A 10,734-nucleotide genomic window follows, 5' to 3' on the forward strand; every position below is an offset into this window, starting at 1 on the left:
AATATTATGCTTCATTTCAAATCTAAAGGCTTAGGTTGTGGAATGTTAATAATTTAGTCAAAAGTACATAGTGTGTTCTTAAAAAATTTCGATTATGATTACGGCATTCCTCTTCACAATTTGAATTTTTGAGAACATAGCAAATAAAACATTATGGCAAAAGATTGATAAAGTATCAAATCTTTATGTAAGACATTTTGCATCGTGTCCCATACGCTTCGGGTATAGGATCGATTGCAAATGATATAATATTTGAACTTTCTAAATTTTCCAAATGTTTAGCGCATTTAGAGGGAAAAAGGACTAGAATCGGTTTTGACTAAAATAATTAAACAACTATAAAAGGACAATCCAAAGTTCGCCGAGGATTGGTCGCTTGTGAGTAGTTGGAAGTATAGTATTGGAAAATATGGAAATGTTTCCATATTGGATGGACCATATCGACATTATTATGAATAGATAAGATTCTATCAAGAATGAGTTGTCATATGGAAATTATGGAAACGTGTCCATATTGGGAATTGAATATTGAAAATCTATGATTAGATTAGAAACTTTTATGCAAAAGGATGTTAAAAGGAATGTAATTTGAGTGAGAGACATCATATCAAAGGAATTGTATTGTAACAATCTCCAATAGAGGACTTTGTAATATCATTGGAAATAGTCTTTGTGACTTTAGTGCAGTGACATTACGAAAGGATCATTGCATAAAATCTTAGAATCTAATATATTCTATAAGTGGCAAGAATTTGATATTCTTTTACTTATGGAAACGAATTAGGAGTTGTGAAATGAGAATGATTGGAAATGTGTTCAATTTGATCTATTTCACAAAGTAAGAACCATAGGTAAACATTGTGTGCATGCTAGGAGCATGGGACAAGTGTAATAATTCAAGCAAGAAGTTGATTGCCCGAAACGACAAATAATGAGTAATCGATATGGTGATAAATAAAATGAGTTTTATTTATACTCAAAGGTTTGAGGCCATATGGGATTAGTATTATTCTTGTGTTTCACTTTGCATGTTTTGACTTCCTGAATAATTTAATTGGTTAAGAACAGTCAAATTATTCGAACGGGCCACAGTCGTTCATGTGTTGGAAGTACGTATGAATGAAGACTGTCGTGAATTGGTGTGTGGATTGTCTAAAGAGTATTAGACATAAGAAAATGTTTGCTACAACGTTCATGAGTGCTTATGAATATGAATTTGAGCATTGGATCAAATCCACACTCACTTGGATCACTCCATGGATTGTATCACGAGTGATTGGTGAGACGATAACATTTTATATTCTTGAAACCGAGATGTGTGAGTTGTATCTTGCGAATTGGTTGCACATTGATAATATGTAAACGCACCAGTAACTTGGTGTCGTAAAACATATTGTTGTGTATGATTCGGTGAGTGAGTGCAAGCAAGCATTGTATCAAAGTTTATCCGTTCCTTTTATCCAAAGTAGGATAAAAGCGATATCTTTGGGCCCCTCGATGATTTAGTGATGACAAACGTAAATGCTCGGCCGAGATAGGGCTAATTTGATTTGTTCAATTAGTCAGTCGTCATAAATCGGAATTCGAGAAATAGTACAAAGAGAATGATTTGAAATCATGTCTTACAATATCTAGAATGGAGGAATATATGATCCCTTATCTAAAGGACACGCGTATCTGATAGGATAAGAGTTGACAGCGGCTTTGGAAAGCTATGATTGCAGATCAGGATCTGAAGTCATACGCATAATAGTCATTAGACTTATCCAAGTGGGAGACAGTTGGATTAGTGTCTAAGTCCATAACTATTTTGGTATGTACTTGACCCGATGGTGCATGGTCCTTTTGGGTTGCCTTCACCAAAGCAACTTGATAGGATGAATTATGGAGAGAAAGGATTAAATATGATTTATTAATATATTATGAGAATAATATATTAAAGGAGAAATCATAATATTTAATTAATATTAGTCAAGAATTAATTAGTAATTAGTTTTGTGACTAAAAGAGATTAATTAAACTTAAGGGATTGGAATTGTAATTATAAGATAATTGCAATTTGGGACATGGATTGCCTTATATTAAGGAGTGGACGAATTCTATGGGAGACCCATGGGGAAATCGTCCAAAGCCTTAAGGAAAGGAATCTATGGGTTGCTTAGGGCTTAAGCATCCAAATTAGGGTTTCCTTGTTAGATAACCCGAATTGCCTCCTATATATATAGATCCCTTATGACCCAAAAACGTGGCTAAGCATCCTTCTAGGGTTTCACACATTTTAGGGCAGCCTCCTTCCTCTCTCATCTTCATCCTCTTGTTCTTGGTGTTTGTGAACCATTGGAGGAGTGACATTTGTGACTCTAAGCTTTCTAAAGTCAATATAAGGAGGAATTAAGATTGTTATTGCTACATAACAATCAAGGTAATATCTTAAACCTATTCTCATATTAATATGATTACTTGAATTCTAGAATTAGGGTTTATAGTCTTGGATAACTTGCATGTACAATAGAGAAACCTAGATCCAAGCATTAGGGTTTGTATGAGCACATAGGATGTTCTTATGACCAAAACCCATCAGAAGGATCTGAGGAACAAGAGGGTAGAATTAGTGAAGGTGCAACGGAAGCACCGAAAGGGGTCGGAGTGGACTTGGGAGCTGGTGGAAGAAATGATGGCGCAATACCCCGAGTTGTTTCAGGATCGAGCAACAAACTTCGAGGACGAAGTCTAAAATAAGTGGGGGGATTTGTAGCACCTGGTTCCTGGTATGTGAAATTTATCTAAGTATTTTGCATTTTTAGCCTTGGACTCGACGAGTTGTAGGCCCGACTCGCCGAGTAGAGATGGGAGACGGAGCACGTTTAAATTGGCGACTCGGCGAGTCCATATTCTAGACTCGGCGAGTCCCCGCTGTCTGATGAAACACTAAATTCAAAGGGTTTGCACCCTATTTAAACCAACCTTATGCGCCCCAACCTCGCCCCCTTCACCCTCAAAGCTCCCAACATCGTCCAAACCCTTGTCCCTTGTGAGTTTGAAGTGCTTTGGTGTGTTTTCTTGAAGATTTTGAGAGAAAAGAAGGGTAGATCAAGAAAAGAAGAAGGAGGCCAGACATCTTGGTGTTATTTTAGTGATTTCCTTGAGGTATAACTCAGTTTCCCTCTGTTTTCATGCTTATAGTCCTATGTAGCTCCATTAAAGTCCTTCTCGAGTCATTTCCAAGCTTGATTTCAAATTAGGGTCTGTAATAAGTGGATAAACCCTTAGATCTAGGCATGATTGAGCTCGAGGAGCTCAGATCTACTGCCTTTATGGAGCCATATTGCATGAAAGCCCTAGATATACTCTTTTAGTGCATTTTGAGCCCTAAAACCTTCATTGGTGTTTATTTACACATAAAGTTGGAAACTTTACGTGTTAATCAGGCCCTAGAAACCCAGATCTATGTATGGAATGAGCTGGATCCAAGCAAAATCGAGTACATAGTATTTGCATGTGACAGACTCAGCGAGTCGTTCATCAGACTCGGCGAGTCGAGTCGCGAGTCCCCGAGTTTTCCCTCTTTTCATGTTTGCGGAGTGGAGTAGTGAGTCATGGGGTGTGACTCAGTGAGTCGGAAGCCAGACTCACCCATGGAGGAACTCGGCGAGTTAATGCCCTGACTCGGCGAGTCCAAGGCAATCTTCTTGCCTCAAGAACAGACTCGGCGAGCTGTTCATACAACTCGGCGAGTCTCAGCATAGTGTTCTTCGGATGAAGATGAACTCGACGAGTTGTTCATACAACTCGGTGAGTAGGATGAAGGATGTTTGGACATCAGTTTAGAAGGAAAACTCGTCGAGTCGATGCCAAACTCGACGAGTAGAGACGGGATTAAGGTTATTCGAATGGATGAGGACTCGACAAGTTGGCGAACCAACTCGGCGAGTCGGGTCAACTGGAAATTGACTTTGACTTTGACTTTTGGCTTGGATAGGGGTAAATGGTCATTTTACCCTGAAGTTGATTAGCAGCATTTGACTGAGTACTTTGTGGGAATTATAGCCGGAGGATTTCCGGGGCAGAAGCAGCAGAAGACAATCAGTTCCCACGTAGATCAGCAGCTACTTTGTGGTGAGTTACCTTCCAGTAGCGGTGGGTCTAAGGCCACAATGTCGGCCCACCAGTAGGAGACGTATGATAAATGATTGTCTCTGTGATATCATCTAAGTTTGCTACTACCGGATATGTTATATGCTAGCATGATATGTTATATGTGATAGTAGTAGAGTTTGGTTGTTAGGACCGGAGGGTAGTTAGACACCCCAGGTACATCTGACAGTATATGATGTTATGTTTATATGCTAGCATGATCTGATATATGAGTTAGAGGTAGTAGGAGGGGAGTAGTCCCCGAGTTCGGTTGTTAGGACCGAAGGGTAGTTCAAACACCCCAGATATGTCTGATAATCTGTATGTTATGGTATGGTGATAGTAGTAGTAGTAGGGGTGAAATAGCCCCGAGATTCGGTAATTAGAAACGAAGGGTAGTCAGCACCCCAGAATGGCTTGACACGGGTAGGACGACACCCCAGAATGGTCGCATGGGTAGGTCGGTACCCCAGAATGGCCGTACCGGGTAGGTCGGACACCCCAGAATTGCTTGGCAGTATGTATGATATGTGATTGTTTGGTATGTGGTACGATGGGGGAACTCACTAAGCTTCATGCTTACAGTTTTCAGTTTTGGTTTCTGGTACCTTCCTGGGGATTTGAACTCGGACATTATTATGTTTTATAAAATGGTTTCTAGACACGCAATATCTTTATGAAATGATATGATCAGTGGATGTTTTATCTCTAATGTTTTTCAAAATGTATGTTTTAAAAATGAAATTTTTGGCTCGTATTTTTGGGACGTTACACAGACTATCAACAACTGTGTGCGTTGATTGCAAACACAAATCTCCAGAGATTTCTCCCAAATCATGGTCAATCAAATTTTAGACCAAATTTTCAAAACAGACCATCTTTTGGACAAAATAATTCAAGGTTTCAACGAAGACCTTCATCTAGACAAAACAACTTTCGTTTTCAACCTAGACCTTATTTTGGACAAAATTCTCAAACACCTTCCTTCCATAACAACTCAAACCAAGGTTTTCAAAACCAGGGATTTCAAAACAATCCCAACTCAGGTCATAATAATAATCCAAACAACAATTTTCAGAATTAAAACAGAGGTTTCCAAAATCAAGGTTACAACAATCAAAACAATGGTTTTCAAAACAACCAAAATTCTGGATTCCAAAAAAACGATTCTCAAGCTTCCCAACAAACCCAAACTCAAGCACCTGAAAGACTTCCGATTAAGAGTCAAAAAGGATGACATGACAGTGAAGAAGAAGTGATCATTTGTCACAACTGCAAAGGAACAAATCACTATGTCAGAGAATGTCGAGCCAAAAAACAAAACCAAAATCAAAGACTCAGCATACTATGCTCAAAGAGTCGATGAATTGAAGAAACTGGAAAACCAAGAAAAAAAGAGCATTGATGGAAATCCATGAACCAAGCATGGAATACTGGCCAACTTCTGATGATGAAGCTGACAATGAACCAACCCAATCAAATGTTTGCTTCGTAACTGGTGTTGATATACCTTCAAGAGCTCCCAACGTCATAGAATAGGTATGGTCTATGATCTTTAAACTTGGTTTTTCCAAAACAATTTTTGAGTCCCACATAACCAAGATTGAGAAAAGTATGGAATATGGATTCTATCAAAGTTGCTAGAAAACTAAGTGATGATATTTTCTCCAAGGAAAACACCTTAGGAACTAGAAAAATTGATACAAATTACAGACCAGGAATTGGAAGAGAATCCTTTGAAATTGAACAAGCAAAACAGGAAAACATGACGAGTTGTGAAAACTCTGAATCCACTCTACCAGATATTTTCACATCTGTCAATGAGGAAAATTCAGATGACGAAACAGTTATCAACTGTAGCCCAGATGATACTGCTTTCATTGTTTCCAAAAATTCAGATGACGAAACAGTTATCAACTGTAGCCCAGATGACGAAACAATTATCAACTGTAACCCTTCACAATATCCTCCACGGAGACAACCTCCGGAACCTTCTTGATCTTAATCCACTTTCCACATGAGCACTTTCCACATGAGACCTATTATATTTATATATACGATTAATAAGTAATTGTAGAGGATGGAACTAATAAATAATAATAAAAACAAGGCTATAAATTCATGTTTGTTACCTTTTCGGTTCGAATTTTATACTCCTTATCATCCCATCTAATTGGGAATTCCATGTCGCGACAACAATTATCACATACAAAGAAAAGTTCAAATTTGGAAGGCCATAGAAGGCTCGTTTGGGAATCTAGGTGTGTGGGTGTTCGCAAGTGTGTGAGTGTGCCTAAGGTGTGGCTGGCACACACACACACACACACACACACACACACATATATATATATATATATATATATATATATATATAAGCGGACTCATTCCATTATAGGTATAGGAACAAAAAAACAAAATAATATACTCATTTTGGAAAACAATTATTGTGATAAGAAAAATTTAGAAGTTAAGGATAAAAATAAGCCAAATCAGACACTACTAGAAAACTGGGTGAATTCCTACGGAAATTGGTGACTTAATTTTTCCGTCGGAAATTAGTGACTGAATTCCGACAGAATTGTGACAAAGATAAAAACCTTTATTTTGTGACAGAAAACTGACACAATAGCGATGGAAATAACTTACATCGGAAATCCGTCAGTAATTAACGACGGAATGCCGATGAAATGTAAGGCGAAATCAGTGACTTGGGTTATCCATCTGTAGTTACCGATGCGAATTCTTTTTTATTAATTAAATTAACTTTTTCTACTAATAACATTTCTTGAAGCGTATCACACCCTTCCATGGTGAGACCTTCAGTATTACCATATCACCGACCTGAAATTACAACTATGATTGGCGCCGATTGGCATAAATCTTCTACCGACTCTGAGTTGCTTGCAATCTCTGCCTGATCGGTTGAATAAGCTCCATGGTATGAAGGACTACCTTATTCCTTCCCATGAATCTGTGGCCAACCCCCCCCCCCCCACCCTACAAATTGGGGTACGACACCTCTGACCATCCAAGAGCTCAAAAGGTGGGGCATGAATGCTGGAGTGATAGCTGTTGTTGTAGGAGAACTCCGCAAGAGGTAGGTAGGAATCCTAACTCCCACCAAAATCTATAACATAGGCCCTCAACATATCCTTAAGTTTATGTATGGTCCGCCCACTCTGTCCATCGGTCTGTGGATGATAAGCAATGCTCAAATGTAACCTCATGCCCAGTTCCTCGGTCTGATACAATGGAGATTGGAACTCCATGACAAGCAAAAATATCATGAACATACACATTGACCAACTTTTCGGTCAAAGAGCTCTCCCAGATAGCCAAAAAGTGGGAACTATTGGTCAATCGATCCACGATGACCCATATAGCATCAAAACCCTTCGCAGTCTTCAATAACAAGGTGATAAAATTCATGGTGATATGTTCCCACTTCCACATGGTAACCTCCAAAGACTGCAGCTTGCCATGTGGCCTCTGATGCTCGACCTTGACCGTCCTATAGGTCAAGCACCTATTAACATACCAGGCTATCTCCCGCTTCATACACGGCCACCAGTAACTTAATCCTCAAATCCCAATACATCTTGGTGGCTACCAGTTGTATAGAAAAGCGAGACTTATCAACCTCCTTCAACACTATCTTCCTAATCACACCAGAAACTAGAATCCAAACCCAACCACACCGGGTCAAAAACCCCAAACTATCGGTGACAAACCTATTGATCTCTCCCCTGATCCTCTCCTACTTCCGGTTCTCCTTCCTAACTCTCTCCACCTATGCCTCTCTCATCAAATACAAAAGTGGAGAATCAATGGACATCCTCTTACACATCTCTTCCGTTGAAGCTCTAGCCGACATGTGGCTCAAGGCATGCGCTACCACATTCGATTTACCCGAATGGTAAAGGATCTCACAGTCATAGTCCTTGATCACGTCCAACCACCTACACTGCCTCATGTTCAGGTTCAGCTGGTCCATCAGATATCGCAAACTCTTGTGATCCATGTAAACGGTACAATGGACCGAGGGCAAACACCACTGCCCCCACCTCCAAGTCATGAGTAGGATATCACGCCTCATGCAGCTTCAGCTTCCGAGAAGCATAAGCAATTACTCATCCCTTATACATAAGGACCGCTCCCAAACCAGTGATGGATGCATCAGATAATACCACGCAAGCATTGACACCCTCTGGAAGGGTCAACACCGGGGCCTCATATAACCTCTATCACAACGTCTCAAAATCACCTTGCTGCTCAGGGCCCCATCGGAAATCCACTCCCTTCCTTGTCAGACGAGTGAGGGGTACTGTGATCTTAGATAAGTCCTGAATAAATCTCTGATAATTACCCGCCAAACCCAAGAAGCTCCTGATCTCCGATGGAGATTTTGGAACCTCCCACTGCATTACGGCCTCGATATTGTCTGGATCGACCAAAATCTTATTGGATTAGGTGTCTAAGCCCATAACTATAATTGGTATGTACTTGACTCGATAGTAGCATGGTCCGTTTGGGTTGCCTTCATTAGAGCAATTTGATAGGATGGATATTTGAGAAAGAGGTTATTTGTGATTTATTAATATATTATAAGAATAATATATTAATTGAGAAATCATATTATTTAATCGGTATTGATCAAGAATTAATTTAGTGATCAAAATAGACTAATTAAATTAATGGGGATTGATTATGAAAATCAGTGATACATATAGTTTGGGCTAATGATCCATAATTGATTAGTGATGGACAAAGTTTATGTGGGATGTTTTCTTAAAATTAAAAGTTCTCAAATATTTTAACATTAATATATATTTTTAAAATTAACCCATGTAATACATCGGTCTTACAACAAGTATTATATGTAATCCAGATTAAAAATTAGATAAATTCATGGTTTTAAAAATCGTTCCAGGCCAGGAAGTGACTAAACATATATGAGGTGGACACCTTTATAATACATTAGTTTTAATTGTTTACAATTGATAATTGTATAAACTTTATAGTTCAAACTTTTATATTCGTTGTTTGCATTTAATTTACAAAATTTTGATTTTTTTTTTAAAAAACGTTGGTTAGTAATCCAACTTGTATTTTCAAACTGTTACATAAACCACAATGGTTAGAAACGAAAATTACAAGAAACGTTCAAGTAGGGATTTTCCAAATACACCACCTAAGTATTGCGCTGATGGATTTCCATTGTCATGCCTATATTTGCATATATTCACATGCAATGCAATTTTCATTTATGGTCCTCCTGTTTGTATAGAGATGTTGCTGCAACTCTCTTGGGACAGGATCAACAACGAAAAGCACCTCTCACTGCTGATGATCTTGAAAAGCTTCATGCTGACCAAGTTGCCTTTTCGGAAATGGTGTTTGGTGTTCCTCCTTCTCTCTTTGAGCACATCAAACTGTGCAAGTCTGCCAAAGAGATTTGGGACACACTCCAAGATTTATTTGAAGGATAAGCTTTTGACTTCGGTTGTCAATGAGTTCGACACTTTCACTACAACACCTGGTGAATCTGTTGCCTCAGCCTCAAACAGATACCGAATTGTTTTCAACAACATGACAGCTCATGGAATAGTCTGAACTCCACTTGAGTACAATCTTAAGTTCATTAACAGTCTAGGAAAGGGATGGGGAAATGTGAAATCATGTCTTCAGAGCAATGGATCTCTGAAAAAGCTCTATCTATCAACTTTTTTATGAGCTTCAAGGTCATGGGTCGAGACATTTTGTACCCAAAACAAACGCGCTACCAAGCTGCGCTACATCCCTTCCATTGGTCTACAGTGTCTAATACAAGAGTAAAAATAGGAATAAGCATCCATATGATCCCATAGACATCTTTTAAGGATTCCAATATAGAAAAAGAATTGATAGCTTTTGCATCTTCCTTGAAGGTTCTAGTAGACGAAGACGGAAGACATTGATCTAGTTATCTTTTTCTCTATCCTCGAACTCATTGAATGTCCTCTTGCCTTAGTCAGTTCCTTTGATCCACAAACCTCAAACCTAATGGCTTCGGACCCTCTTACTGTCGTTGTTCCATATATTCCTCATGTTCAAACCTCACCTCCTAATGTTCCTACTCTAACAAACTCTAACTACCAGTCTATGGAAACTTTAAACCCTGATGAAATGGACTCCGAACTACGTTTTCAACAAGAGTTTGCCCTACTCTCTATGAAGTACAACCGTCCCGTCAACAAGCCTCACAACAATCGATTCCAAACTTCTTACCAAAATAACCGCTTTCAAGTTCCTCACCAAAACAATCAACAACCATTCAACAAACCTTGCGAAACCTTCCTGCCTACAAGCCAAATCTTCCTACTCAGAATCACACTTCAGGACCTCTACAACATCCAAAATATGAGACACCCAAGATTGTGTGTGACAAGTGCGGACATGCAAACCACTTTGCCAAGGACTGCTTAGCCGAAGTCCCACAAAAACCAAAGATCAAGGACTCTGCTTACTATGCACGTCGTGCTCAAGAATTGGCTAAAAGTGAAAAGGCTTTTGTTACAACTGTGTCCAAGGATGTGGAAGGGTATTGGTCGTATGGAGATG

This window comes from Lactuca serriola, chromosome 6, assembly GCF_051521515.1.
Source record: "Lactuca serriola cultivar US96UC23 chromosome 6, Lser_US96UC23_V15, whole genome shotgun sequence".
Taxonomy (NCBI): Eukaryota; Viridiplantae; Streptophyta; class Magnoliopsida; order Asterales; family Asteraceae; genus Lactuca; species Lactuca serriola.